This window comes from Anguilla anguilla, chromosome 3, assembly GCF_013347855.1.
Source record: "Anguilla anguilla isolate fAngAng1 chromosome 3, fAngAng1.pri, whole genome shotgun sequence".
NCBI classification, from domain to species: Eukaryota; Metazoa; Chordata; class Actinopteri; order Anguilliformes; family Anguillidae; genus Anguilla; species Anguilla anguilla.
This window is the reverse complement of record NC_049203.1, coordinates 24,411,172-24,427,029: the sequence shown is the minus strand read 5'-3', so window position 1 is coordinate 24,427,029 and position 15,858 is coordinate 24,411,172. Positions and strand designations below refer to the sequence as shown.

General features: G+C 39.1%; 1 protein-coding gene across 1 annotated transcript in view; it reads left to right on the top strand.

Annotated features, from left to right (window-relative positions):
• The window catches only part of LOC118223573 (fibroblast growth factor 14-like), a 141,422-nt gene that overhangs the window by 74,759 nt on the left and 50,805 nt on the right, over nucleotides 1-15,858 (top strand). The window lies entirely within an intron of this gene.

Genomic DNA, 15,858 nt, shown 5'->3' with positions numbered 1-15,858 from the left:
GCTGCGTTTGTCTCCGCGCTTCCCGAAGTAGGTTGCTTGTAATTGGTCAGGTTTAAATTAGAAATCAGGGTGATATTTTAGAGCCGATAACAGCATGCGGAAAATGAGGAACCCCTGTAAAAGCCCTGAATCTGTCTTTCTGATTTATGCTTTTCTATTGGCTTCATAGCAAGCTTTTACCTTCGTATGACACCGGTGGTTTATTTCTGTTTGGGGTGTCAAAGATAAATTACGATTAGGTTCGAGAACGCCTGGATCAAGCCAACCCCCACCCCACCCCACTGCACCCTTACCTGCTTCTGCATGTCTTCTGTAGAATATGCCTTCAAAATCATGTGTTTCCTTTATAAAGTTCTCAGAAGTTCATCACTTGGGGAGCTCTGATGAATTTTTGTTTAAGTATTATCTAGAGTTGTACATGTACAATGATCTTTTGCACTTATTTTATGCTATTAATAAATAACAGTTGGTTTCTGGTTGGAACATTTAAAAGCTGTACGTTAAATCATAAAAAATGATGCATAAAAATTACACATGAAAATCGCCAGGTGTGTGTGCTTGCATGTGGCTTATGCAGTATAATTATATTATATACACACATATACATCTTACTGCATGAATGTGGTTTAAGTTCATTTGTATGCTGTATGTGTATGCATGGTGTTGTGTAACAACACCTTATGGCAATATATCCAAATAAAGAGTCCATATCACACAAACCTACCTAAAAGAGGCAAAGTAATGTCTTCCACTCCCTGAAAATTTGAGCCACATTGAGGTGGTGATGACTTTTCTGAAATGGAATGCTTCTGGGCTTTCCAACGGTAATGTGTGCTTTGCTACTTGTGGTTATGATTTAAACATGCAGAAAATATGAAAGAAATACTGGAACTCAAATGTAATCACCAGTACACTATTTTATTTGCATATAATATTACTGTTTCTTGAATGAATGAATGAATTAATTAATTAATAAATGAATTTGTTCATTCATTCATGTGCTTTTATGGCTGTTCTAATACCTGTTAAAATGGTTGATTATCCTGTTATACACTGGTGCTTTGTGTCACGGTCGCCATCTTGTAACACTTTTGGCAGAACTCCACAGTGTTTTTCTGGGACATCTCTTTCCCCTTCATTCTGGCCTTATGATCGTTTGTTTCTTCAATTATCATGAAATTGGCAAGTAATGCGATGAGTATTTTGGGTTTCATTACTCAGTGTGTACTCATTCCTTTCAAGACTTCACTTTTATGCTCTCTCCTGCAATTCTTGGCTTGGCCCCTGTAATCAACGTCTTGAACTTTGTGAAAACAAAATGCAAGTGCACTAAATAAAGTCATTTTCCACACTTCCTTCAGAGTTTATTTAAAAATATAAATGTGGGCTGATTCATTCTCCTGGAAGTTGAAAATGTTCCCCTGTAATGGATGCTTTGAATAGCGACAGCGAATGGCATTCGGCAAGTGGCTTCTGTTCTTTATCTGATTTTTCACATGTTTGTTAAGGTTTTATTTTTCTATTTTTTTATTTCTTGTTTTCTGGTGGTGAGCCAAATGCCCTGGTCATTTTGAAAGGTTTGTGATTCACCTGGGGCAGTTTATGGTGCAGTTTAATTAGTTCATTTCACAAGTGGAAACCATGTTAAATTTTTACATATTTGTATTTTACACACAATATTACTAACTCACTCCATCATATCAGAGACACATTCAAAAGTTCCGTTTACATAGAAAGCTATTCTGTCCTTGCAAATAAACTAACAAGTATAGCATCACTGACCTTGCAACAAGTACTGTACTTGTTTACTTGTTGTTAGGACCTAGTCAGAGAAATCTTTATTCAAGACTTACATAAAGTGTAAATAGCAGAGAAAAATAACCTGAGAGCAAAAAATTCCAAAACATGCATTCAGTATATAGAAATTAATACTACAATGTATATTATATTTATAAATGCACCAATACATGAAATATCCCAAATGTTACTAGTATTCCACATGATGCTTGTACCTGTTATCCTGACCTGTGGGTCACTTACAGCAACTTTCCTAAAATGAATAATTACCATAAGTAGTTATTGTGTAGTCATTTGCTTTAGAGGTAATGTAGATGTGTTATGATAATAAAATAAATATTTTACTTTTGCTTTGAAACTAACTATGCAATGCTATTGCTCTACTGCTCCCAATGGAATTAAATGAGAGAATTCCAAGTGTTGCGACAACCTTTTAGCTTGACAGCATGCTAAATTAGTGTAGACCAAATCGGCTTGTTTAATTCCCTAATTGATGGTGCACTTAAACGAGGGGTTGGGCATACAATGGATTATTTTGGACAGTATTTTGTTGTTGGCTTCGTTATTTTCCCCAAATACAAGATACTTAACAGTTATTGTCAGTGGCCATTGGTTTATGTGATAAATGTAGGTATTTATTGCCAGAAAACTGTGTAATGTGGCATAGTAATTTGAATATATTTTCCTTCTGAATTTACTGTGCAGCCTCGACTGCCGGCAGAACGGGAATGGGGAAATCAGGGTTATTTCTTAAAATTAATTTCTGTAGAATTGCTTTACATTTTGACATTTCATGCTGGAGAGATCTTGGCTTTTTGATGACTGTTCATCGTCATCATATATGTTTTGTGAAATTAGCTTAGAAATGTACAGTTGTTTTAAGTTTCAGCTGTTTTAAAATGAAATCATGCATTGTTTTTAACACACCTTTAGCATGTGTATCCCCTAATTAGGTTTTCTTAAATGCTTTCATCTACTTCACGGATGCCCTTGTGATGTTTAATTAATCAACTAATGCATAGGGTATCTCAACCAGTCATGGTTAAGTGATGGGACAACAGATATTGAATGTGTGTCATGCTAAATCGTTATTCTCAGACGGGTATTGAATTCCAGCCAAACCCAGAGGGAGGGTTTACTTTTACATGTGAATGGCACAAGTCAAATACTGTTCAGGAGAACTGAAGAGGTGAGCAGTGTGTTACACACATAGGGAGCTGAGTGCTGTCGATGGTGTGTGAAGGTGCTTTTACTATGCTGCATGAATGCACCAGAACACACACATACACACATACACACACATGCGCACACATAAACACACACATTCGCACACACTCTCACACACATCTGTAACAGCTGTATTTTTCTATAGGCCAGCTAATGGTTGTTCAGTACTGCCTCGCTGTATTTGGCTACCACAGTCATCTGTTACTGGTACAGTATGGATTAAAAGTGACTCATTATGTAAAATTGGTGTACACTGCCCCTTGGGCATTACGCACTCCAGCGTTTCTTCATGGGATGCATGGTCATCAAATCAGGAGCAATCTCCTAACACAGATCGGGCTGATTAACATTATGAAAGGAGTCATTAACCTAGATGTGTTACCAGGGCTGCCTTTTTCTGTTAGGGCTACATGGTGGGATTTCTCTTTCTGCTTTTACAACTTCCATTAGAATGGAAATGTGCTCTGGAATGGTTAGGGAAAACAGACACTTTTATCCTACAGATTTTTGCAGCATAGATGAGGACAGATGTGTGAAGATTATACAAATGGATTTGCGCTATAGATTTTTCATTGGACCATAAACATATCCCTAGATATAGAGCAACACAATCTTTTGTTCTTTTTTTTTGTGAACAATTATTTTTATTTTCAGAAAATGAGTGGGTAGGGCAGACATTACAGAGAAAATCTTTCATAATGGGATAGCATGTCTGTGCATCTCCCCCACCCCCCAACCCCTCAACCCCCCAAACAAAAAAAAAAGAGGAAAGCCCCCTCCTCCTGAAATGGTGGCATGTAAAACAATGATAATAAAGCTAAATGCATACAGTAAACAGTATTGAGTGGTGTACATTAGTATACATGAACAAAGGTGCATTGTTAAATATACAACAGTCTCACTCTGTAGGTTGTACCAATGATTTGACAGCTAGATAGGCTTCCTTCCAGGCCTCAATTGTACTCCCTTCAGCTCCATGAATGCGAGCAATCTTTTGTTCTTTTGAAAGTATTATTAATATTTTTATTATTATTAATACCTAATTATTATTAATACCCCTCCCCCCCCACAAAAAAATAAAAAATAAATATATAATTCCCAAAAAACCTTTCATTTTACTTCTAGCCACCTCATCATTCCTGTAAAACTGGTTGGCTACAGTATATATCCTCATGCATTCCCCATCCATGTGCATTCCTGCTTGTCACTGCAAATAAGACCTGAATTCTTAAGTTGAGCTACCGAGTTAAACATCTGAAAAATGAACAAATAAATAAAACGATACATTCCTCAACTGCCAGGTTACGCAAAGAACATGGCATCGTATGCCATGACAACATAACCTCAGGGAAGACGGCAAGACGTAGGGAACAGGTTCTTTTGACCTTCCGGTCTTTTATTTTAAACCCAGCAAAGAGGGGCCCGGAGAAGCATGAGAGAGCGTCGGCACAAGCGTCATGGAATAAAAATGAACAAAAAGTGTTACAGGTACCAGATAATAATGATGAACTAAAATAACAAACTAACTCAAATTACACCTTTTGGTAAAACCTTTCTGTCGCTTGCCTTTTTCCTTTCTCTGGCAGGTAGCCTCAGAGTTCCAGACACCTACTGGGAGATCAGTAGTTTGTATGTTAAATAGCTAATAGGGCTCACCTGTGAGAAATTGCTGCTGTGGTCTAAATCAGCCCGGTTCTCCTGCCCTGGCCAATGGCTTCCACACGTGGATAATTCAGTGTGTGTGTGTGTGTGTGTGTGTGTGCGTGTGTGTGTAATTCATTGGCAGACTCACCTCTCATGTTTCATGAATGTGTTCTTTCTTTCTAAATTAGATTAGAGAGCATTTTCTGCTGCATTGGAGTGGTTTATGGCCCGGTCCTGTCCCGCCCCCTCCCTCTTGTCCCTCCCATCTGCATAATGTCATGTTAATTAATTGCATCAATATTTCATTTGGGCTTACCCTAATGTAAATAGGGTCAATGACAGGCATAACTCAGGCAGAAGCCATGTGCGCCGGACACACAGTGTGCATAAAAACTAAAAATAAAACGTAAATCACATTTATAATTCATTTGCATATACCATCTTAACAACAGGCTCTCTCATAAGTTCTGCTTTATGGCCACAGCTCTGCCTGTACTGGAAGGAAGGTTTGCACGGTCTTTATTTCTGTCTGTAGAACATAAAATTACCTGAGGAGATGCAGTGTTTGTTTTTTATCGTTGCAGGTTTTTTTTTTTTCCGAATGCAGTTATGAATATAATAGGATTGTGAATTTTACTGACAGACTCAAACATGTAAATTTGTTCTTTCAAAGAAAGTCAGCATATTAATCCACTCTCTGTAAATAATGCATTGTTTGGTAAAAATGGTAGCAGTATTTTGTATATATTTGCATATATTGCAAATTGTCAAGATAGTTTGATAACATATTATATCAATATATTTTCAGTATGTTACATTTCCATAAGGGTGATGCGGGTACAAGGCATGTCAATTTGGTAATGCCTGAGCATGTTATCAGTAAACAGAGAGAGCGCTGCCCGTTTGAGCTGAATCAGAGCAGGCCTCTTGCTTTCCTCAGTGTTTTTTATGGGGAGCTCACAGATCTGACAGACTGAAAAGGCCAGCTAGCGAGCACGGTGGGTGGCAAGGCTGGCAGGCCTGACTCGGGCACCTGTGGAAGCCGTCTGCGTGCGCGACGTGCCCGTGAACTTTCAAGAGCTCCCTCGCGGGCGCCGCGGGAGGAGCTGCAGGGAGACCATGGCAGCAGTTACCTAGCAACGCAAGGTTCCCACCGCAGAAGGGCTCTGACTGTTTTATCAATTAAAGGGATGTGGGTGGGCTCGGGGGTTGGGGAGTGGCGGGGGTGTGCGATGAATCAGCAAATCCGGTCTTGCCGATGAGAGGATCTCCTGTCCTGCGGATACGGGTATCCCCGGTGTACAGGGAGGACGTGGCGGAACAGACGTGTCGGAATAGGAGACGTGCCGGAAGTTCTGTGTTCCTGTGTCCCCTGTGTCCGTGGTAATCCCCATAACAGCAGGGTAGCAGTGGAGGACAGACTGTGTGTGAACACTCTTCCAAAAATGAAATATAGTGGGATGTTATTAAGATACGTGTACATGTTATCAGGATATTGCAACTTTTTGCGATATATGGGAAAATATATGAACTATTGCCAATTTCAACAACTGCAATTTATCTTTATATTTTTAACTGCTGTCAGATGTGTTACATGATACATCAAGAGTGATCACTGCAGCAGTGTATTTCAAAGATCACAGTTGTTTACAGGAGGGGGAAGGAATATTGTGACGTACTGGGGGCTGGGGGTGTGTGTGTGGGGGGGGGGGGGGGTGGAGTGTTACATGTCTTAATATAATTTGCCTCATTTCTCCTGCCTATATGACCCTCCATGACTGGCTATTGACAAATTGCAGCAGGTGCATGCACAAACAGGCACTATTAACATCAAAAAAAAAAAAAAAAAAAGATTTTAATTGAGTGGAGGAGTCAACATAGAATTAAGTCAATGTTTAGCTGAACCATTCCAGGACAGTTCATTTACAAGTGATAGGTTACAGTAAAATGCGATACACTAATTATCAGAATGATTCATAGTTCAATTATTCTGGCCTAGCATCCTGGTTTACATATATGCAAATGAACCCCTTCGGTATAAGCAGAGAAGGATAATGGGGAACTAAAATTTTCTCAAATTGCACTAAGCTTCACTTGGTATTCACTAGGGTGAACTGGGTGCCTGTTTTTTTTTTCTTTCTTTCTTTGAAGAGGAAAAAGAAACTGTTCTCTGCAGCTTAATGAGCATGAAGGAAAATTGGGTTTGGTTGGGGGAAATTTGACTGAAACTGCAATATCTTTTATGTAGCCTGGTGTGTCTGTGTAGTCTTTTCAGTAAGTCATGGAAAAACCAACGGCAAAAAAACTGAAGCATCATATGAAGGGAAGGGAGAAGAAAACAGTGAATGTAATAAATGCTCCATTGCATACACATTGCTGCATTTTTTCAATACTTAAATGAGTTTTTGACCACTGCAGTTGGGTGATGAAGTGTAGCTGTGTTCTATGTTCAGGTTATGAAAACAAATAGGACCATAACGTCACCTTTATTTAATGTTCATGACAGAATATGAATAATGAACTTATTCTGTATATGAAAGATTATCCAAAAGCTGGTGTACAGTATGGCACATGCTTGATCTATAACATCTGTAAATATATCATTAGCTTGACTATGGAACTTTCAACTGATGTATCATAGTGGCAAAAAATGCAATATTGTTTCTTAATTCCATCATATTGTTATCTGGATTAATGTGTCTTGTTCAGACAGTTGTGTATTTATCAGGTCAGGGTGGCAAATATGCATATATGGAGCAGTGACTATTGGAAACTACAGTAATCCATATTATGGAGTACTAATATTATTTACCATAATGAATCTTTTGATGTTATGTAGAGGTGGGTTGTTGCAACACTAGGTATGTGATTTGTATGTGAAGTGAGTTCATGGGATGTCATTTTGTGTGTTTTGTGTGTCTGTCCGCGCATCTGTCTGTGTGCATGTTCGTATCGGTGTGTGTTTACATGTATTTGTGTGTGTGTGTGTGTGTATGCCTGTGTGGATCTGAAACAGGGATAATCAGAGATGAGACATAAGTGTACTGTAACAGATTCCTGGCAATTCAGCACATTCACTAGCTTGGCTTCATTAGTTTTCCTACACTGAATATTCTCCAGCATCTGTCTTCAGACCTCATCGTAGATAAACAGCTTCTGAATGCAGTTAATTGCAAAATATTTTATCATCTTTCCCTCAGATCTAAGAACTCTGAATGGACTTGCAAGCTGTGACCACTTGAGGGCATCTGTGCTGTCTTTAGCATCTATCTCTGCTTTATTTCTTGAGGCCTAATAGATATTTGCGACAGCGTTTTCCTTTGCCTTGTTGTGCACTTTCTCCCACTAAATCACATGGCCTCATGTTAATTGTTTCGTTATGAATGTCTACATCAGAGCTATGCCCTGTGAAAACCTTTAATATCAGATTAAAAAAGGTGGAGAGGGGAGGCTGAGACTACATTTGTTTTGTGGATGTCGTTGTACTTGCAGTTTGAACTGCTAATAGTTGTGTTATGGTTATCATAGTGGTCATTATTACTGTTGTTCTTTCAGTTATTGCTGCTGTATCTGTATTATAGAAATAGAACCCAGATTAACATTAAATATTGGCTGAGTATAGGACCATGAGGCGAATGCTGGACACCAGGGAGGCATAGTGTCTATAAAGAAACTGAAAAAAATGCCAAAGCAATAACAAATATGTTCTCCAAAGCAGGGGGTGGTTGCAAGAAAGAAAAAAAAGAAAAAAGAAACCATGAATTAAATGCTAAGATTTGTGTCAAGGCTGCTGGCTGGACCTGTGGAGTATAACTGCAACTACGACTGTTAAGCGTTGTGAATTATAATGAAGCAAATAATCGATAGGATTGAGAAGGTATATGGAGGGTAAAAAGGTTTAAAAAATACTATTGACAAATAATTGTATCTGGTATCTGGGCTTCATTTGAGTGAAATCATCATGAATGGTCGGGCAAAGTCTCTAAATCCATTCAGAGAAGAAGATGCTTCTCTCTGCCTACACTAGATATAGCGGTGCTTTCAATAGGCAGGGATATCACAGGAGGTGCTCTTGGCTTCCCTCTAGTGGATGTGTCCTTTTGTTACAGTATCTTCCAGACTTTACCAGGCACAACTGAACAGAAGTTATGTGGACAACAAAATGCTATCAGCCTATTCAGACCATCAAGCTCTTCCTTCAGCAGTTTTAGATAAATTTCAATGATTAGCAATACATTTTCCTGCTGACTGACATTCAAATGCGATTGATTTAAAACCCCACAAAAGGCTTACTGCAGGTGTTTTTACAGACTTTGAGTTGGAGCATTTTTAATGCAAAATTCATAAAATATATAGTCATGAGTTAAGCTTAATTACTGGGTCACAGAGCGCAAATTACCTTTATAACTCTACTTTAATCAGAGATTAAATAGACTGCCTATCAGTTAAGAAACTAAATAAATCGCTGATGCAGCTGTGAGAAAAATTACATGTAATTGCCCTGCATTTTACTGTCTCGGCATTCCTGTGTAGGCCCTGGTTGGTGAATGGGATTCTGCATCTATTCAAATTCAACACCATTCCTCTGAATGACTTATTTGCATTCATTAGAGCTTTTAAAGGTTCAAAAATATGAAAAAAGGCTTGCATTTGAAGAAATTACAGAAAGTGCTGCAACCCATTGTAACACTGTGAGAAATTCAGAGTTAGGAGTTTACTGATGTTGAATAACTAGCAGTTTTACCTGCTGTTTTTATGTTGCAGTTTCACTAACTGTGCTCAGTGCAATTTCCACAACTGTTTCTTCCTCGTTCAGTTAGTTTTTTCAGTAGATTTGTAATAAGACTCACTGGATAAACACTACATGCCTAAACATTGCTAAAATATCATAGCAAATATTAAATATCATATATTGCTTGTTGTGCTGGAGTAACCATCAATTTTTATTCATACTTTGGAAAAAATAGCCCACAATTAGTGTTAGGGAATAGTGCTGATAGAAAAACTGACTTTATGCCTGTCCTGTATAGCCTTATTCACTTTTTATTTTTTTTTATTTTTTCAACCGTATGTTCTCTCTTTTATTAGAAAGGGTGAATTATCTCAAAAATGGTGCTCTGGACAAATGTCACACTGAGTTAAGCAAACCGACAAGTGAAAAGCTTTTTTCTTCTATCAATCCGCTGTCACTCTTTATTTTAGTATGTTGTTTCTTGTAATCTTGGCATCACTTGGAGTTAATCTATAAGCCCTTGTTCCTAAGGTCAGAGTCTTCCACTTATCGGAGAGACATGCTGCTTCTGTGGATAATCATCTTGGGGCAGGAGTTCTGAAAACAGCTTTTAAAGTGTCCTCTTACAGAGCAGAGTGTTTTGGATGCTTGTCATCTCTGAGAATTGGTCTCCTCTTTACACTCAAGGTTACTAGAGTTAGGAAACGGATAATGAGACAATAGACTATGTCATTTCAGGACATCATGCACACCTCAGGCACTTGATGTGGATGGGAATTGTGGGAATATGAGAGAATACGGGAATTTCCTTGGAATAGCAGGTTATGTGATGTAGGTTTGAAGCTGTGGGTTCAGCCCACCCCCCAGCCCATGTTCCATGAACCTTTCTTGCACACACGCACCGCCACTAAAGGTATCACCGTCTTGCTTGCTTGCCAGTCAGTTTATTTTGTGTTTGGTTCCTCTCTCTGGTCAATAATCCACTCTTAATTACATGACTGTGGCAGTGAATGCCTGATTTAGGCCTGTGAGCCAAATTTTCATCAAAGTTAGGCTATTATATCTGACTGGGCATGGGACGGGACAGTAGTGTAGTGTAATAGTTATAGTACTGAGCTTGTAACTCAGATGTGGCGGGTTTGATTCCCGCGGCATTGCTGCCATTGTTTTCTTGTGTAAGGTACTTAACCTGAATTACTATGGTAATTGTCCAATTTTATAAATGAATTGAATGAATAAATAAATAAATGGTAAGATATGTAGAGAGATAGGGGCATCAGCTAAAAGCATGTAAGGTAATGGTATAGAACTATTTTTCCCTTTTATAACCCTGGCTAACTCTTGCATATTTACAAACATTTTATTAGTGTATTAAACTATTAAATTCTATTAAAATCCTATCTACCTTATTTACAATATACAGTCCTTTATACACATCAATGCAGTGTTTCATCATTTGAAAGAAACAACTTTTGCATTAAGTCTGTTTACTTTTCTGGGATGAATATTGCAGAGGACAAAGAACATTGCTGAATATATTTTTCTCAGTGTAGGGCAAGGTGTGTGTGTGTGTGTGTGTATTTGTCTAAATGTGTGTATGTATATGTGCTTCCATGTGTGTGTTTCACTACCATACTCCACATATTTCCATTACTGCTCAGTTCTTATAAAAGGCGCTGTGACTGCATGTGGGTCTCTTCTTCTCCATAGCTCTCCTCCTGTGAGATCAGTATCTCTGAGTCACTCTATCGTTCACCTCCTCTTTCTAACCTGGGGTCACATTTTCGTTCTTCCTGCAGGCAGGCAGTGACTGTTCCTTCCTCCAGAGACCGCAGGACTGTGAAATGTCTGATAATGATCTGTGCGGTGTCTGTGTGCTTCTGCCGGGCTTCCCCTCTGACGCTCTGTCATTACCCTGAAGGACAGCCAGTGACCCATCAGTGCATTGCAGTGCCTCGATGATGCTGGGACACAGGTGTGTTCTGGCTGTTGTGCACTCAGGCTGTGCTTGGGCTTGTTTCAGGCAGAGAGCCTTTAAGATGGGCTTCCAAGTGGCACAGTTGGTAAGACCTCAAGCTGGCTGTGGGTTTGATCCTTGGGCCCAGTTAAACCTGAAAAACTGAAACCCACCTGTCCCCATTGGGTTAAGGATTGCCCTGTTGTTCTGCTGGAAGTCCACCTAAGAGTGATCCGACAGGCCGTGTCCAATTGGGGTTAGGGTGGGCCTCAGTTAGCAAGGATTGTTCAGCTTACTGCTTTGTTATTTCCCACTGATGCCTCCCAGGTTATCTCATCATTGAGCAACAGCGGTGTATGGCCTATCCTATCCATAGTTGTGAAGTGTAATGGTTAGATAACTACACCTGGTTGTTGGTTTAATTCCCAGCTGCTGCATTGCTGTTGTAAGCCTGAGCAAGCCACTTAACCTGAAGTCCTCAAGTAAAATTTCCCACTGTTGAAATGGATTGTGTGTAAAAATGTAATCTGTCACTCTGGATATATTGCATTTAGTTTACTTAATGCAGAAATGTGTGAACGTAGGACTGGTAAAGTACTCTACCAGTGTTGAATTTACTCTGTTAGAAGTAATTTAACACTGGAAACTTTGCTGAGAGGGTGAGGGTGGGGTAGAAGTAACTTTAGAAGGCACAATTGGCAGTTCCAGTGGATCTGACCAGATGGCTGAGAGAGTTTATTTTGCTTCTTACTATCTGTTGAAGCAATTCCATCTCTTGAAGGGCAGCTTTGCTTTGTTAGATGGACATGTCCGGTATCTAGTTTTTACATGATTGTCTTCAAGAGGGAGACAATATAATTTGATATGGCAAACTTTCTGTTTCATTGTTATTAATTAGCCTTCTCTGTTCACTTGATCTTAGGAATGCTGCCTGTTTTGCTCATGGTGCTTAGCCCTGCTTTCGTAAGGCCACTTTAATAAGTAAATCTTTCAGCTTTTAGGTAAACTAGTCCTTATCTGGCCTCCTTCCACACCTTAACATGGCCTCACCCAATCAGGCCAAGCATCCTCCCCTGATCATTCATTAAGTATGCATGGGCCAGGAGAAGAGAGGGTGTCCCTCCCCCTTGACATAAACTGTAGGCCTATATTTGACATGATAACATCTGTTTTTCTGGGGGGTTCGGTTTTACACGGGATCTTACATTCTCGGTCTCATTTGGCATTTTTACATTTCATCCCAAGTCATTTTGGAATATTCCGCTGTCTTTGTTTTTTTAACTTTTGACCTTGGTTTTCTTAAGATTGTCTTGGGAGGAACAATACTTGTTGAATATTTGTAGTAACTTGTTAAATCTCTTCATTTCAATCTGGTAGTGAGTAATACATTTTGATAAAGGTTGATCAGGTAGGTTAGTCTGTCATCAGAAAATCTGGCCATTTAATTGAAAATTGATACCTTTGATAATAGCTAACAAATTAAATGAAATAAATCAATTTTACATGTTGGATGAATGAAGAGGTTTAACCGTTGATGAACTTGTGCTCTGTATTCAGAGTGCTGAACATTAAACAAGGGAATTAGACAGATGTGATACGGGCTTGAGAAGGACGTGAGATGTACATGGAGGGGTATTAGGCGTGTAGCTTGGAGCTGGGCATGGGGCAGGCCCAGAGGCCCCTCCCTGGGGGAGGACAGTTCGCTGTGGCCATTAGATTGGCCGTGTGAGAGATGGCGGCATTAAGAGCAGCTCATCTCACTGTACGGTGTGTGCTAATCTGTGTCCGCTCTGGCTTCTGTCATCTATTCGGATGATATAAACCTGCGGACAGCTGCTCTGTTCCATAATCTTTCTAGCTCCGTAACGGTCCTAGAGGGCACAATGTCTGCTGGCATCTATTTAACTTTGGTACTTAGTCACTTTGCGACTAATCATTTCATTGAGAACATAAAACATCAGATTTAGAGCGTGACTCCTTTAAGATTTTAAGATTTAAGGATCCAAAAGGAAGTAGGCTGGTAATGCAGAGGTTGCCGGTTCTAATTCCCGGTAGAACACTACCACGGTACTCTTGAACAATGTTTTTTAGTTGCTTTAACATTTATTCAGCTGCATGCGTGGATTGCACTTAAAAGTGCAGGCTGTGTCAATTGCACTGGGCCTGCTTAATGATTAAAGCATAAATAGAACTGTTGCACAATACTTTTTGAGACAACACTACATGTGAAGTATTTTTCTAGATCAAATCAGTCCAGTCTTCTTCAGTTATAGGAGTGTTTGTGATTTACGGAGAGTCTGGAAGCCTGTTAGGTTGCGGCCCATTGGGATCACACTCAAGCGGTCCTAGTTTGTAGTACACATGTTTTTGGCAGTGAAGTGATCAAAGGAACTGTTCTCCAACTGATCATAAGCTGGTCAGAGTTAAAAGCAGCAATGCCCATAGCTCTCAGTAGTATAGATGGTGGTAATGATGTTTCATCGTTGCTGAAGAATCGCTATAGAGTGAGAATGGATTGGTATGAAAAATGGTTTTAATCAGATTCCATCAGTCACAATTTATGACCTAGATGTGCCATTACTGAATGTGCCCAGTCCAATTCATCACTGCACAGTAGATGTTACTGGGGCTCAATGGCATTTCACTACTTTGATAGACTTCCCTGCTGTTTCCTGACTTTTTAAAGTGGCAATTTCCTTTAAACAGCTTTACTCTTTTGTTTTATTAAATTTGCTTTGATGCTGTGCATTTCAGAATTAGTTTTGCTGCTTCTGTCAGCAGTTAGATCATCAACGTAGATGAGTGAACCATTCCCCGTGGCAGGCATACATGTCCAAACCATAACTTACCCACCGCATGTTTCACAGATGAGATGAGGGGGTGTGTTTTGGATCTTAGGCAGTTTCTTTTGGCCTCTACACTTTGCTTTTGCCAGCACTCTGATACCTGATTTTACAGCTAACTAGTGGTTTGCATTTTGCAGTGTAGCCTCTGTAGTTCTGTTCCTAATGTCTTCTGTAGACAGTAGTCACTGACACATCCACGCCTGCGTCCTGAAGAGTGCTTCTGATGTGTCTGACAGGGGGTGGTTTTGCTTCATTGTGGTGAAAAGTCTTTGATCATCAACTGTAGGAGGTTTTTTGTGGCCTATAAGGCCCTTTGCAATTACTGAGCTCACCAGTGCTCTCTTTGTTTGTAATAATGTTCCAAAAAGTTGATTTTAGTAAGCCTAACTGTTTTTCTTATGTCTCAGCCTCATAATGGCTTTCTTGACTTTCCTTGGCACAACTCTGTTCCTCCACTTCAATAACAGACTGTGAAGGCAATCAAAAGGCTAGAATCAAGACGAGACACTGAAAGCCTGAACTAAGGAAACAATTGGACATACCTGACTAATCAGAAACACCTGTAAAGCCATTTGTCTCATACATTATAGTGCCCTGAATTGAAGGGTCTGTCTATAAAAAGTGCTGTAATTTCTACATGGTGAAGCCAAAATGTTTTTATTTATTTAACGCTGAGAATATGTACTTTGACCACAGGTAAACTGTTTGATTACAAATGTAAAATTATGCAGGAGAGAGCCAAATAAAGAAAAATGTGTCTTTGTCCCATGCATTATGGAGCTCACTGCCCATAAAAAGATGTCTGAATAGCAAATATCAGTTTGTCGATGCTTGAATCAGTACTTCAATCCTGTTCAGATATGTAACAAAACCACAAGCTGACAACTGCAAGAAACCTGGTTGAATGCCTATCGGCATTTTGATAGGTATGTGCTTCCTGCTTTGTGTTCTAATGTACAATTAAAACAATTTATGAAGCTGACTTCTGGAAATAGCATATGTTTTTCTCAAAATGTTTGGGATATTTTACCAGTGGAATTTAATGCTAATGCTTTTTGTGCTTCTCATTGATCACAGAACAAATGATAATTGGGAAAAGGCAGAAACCACATCTGAATCACCAAAGCCAAGAAAAAACGTATTTTTAATTAGGTTGTTGTTTGTATTTGAAAGTGATCATAAATGTCAAATACCCTTTGGCAACAACATCAGCCAGCCCATACATACAATCTGAAACTTTCTAATTGCATCTGAGCACAAAAGTATGGACCTGCAGAAGATGAATGCTCAGGGAGGGCAAAAGCAAATACAGCTACTTAATTTTAAATGAGTTACTACGTATAAGTGTGTAAGGTTTTTTTTTTTTCTCACTTCAACTGATACCCATTTCATGAATTTAAGAAAAGAATCAGAACATTAGGTTTTTTTGAGTTCATGAATAGAATCTCCTTGCATTTCATGAGGTGAAATTTAAATGGACTCCCAACCCTTGTCTTATTCATGTAATTATACGCATAATTTTTCATGCGGGTTACAGTTTATTGAATATCAACACAGTTTTAAGGCATTGATCCTGAAACTGTGAGTAAAATTGCTTATAATTTATTTGTCATTCAATCATTGGCAAGCAGAATCAATTACATACAGTATGTCCG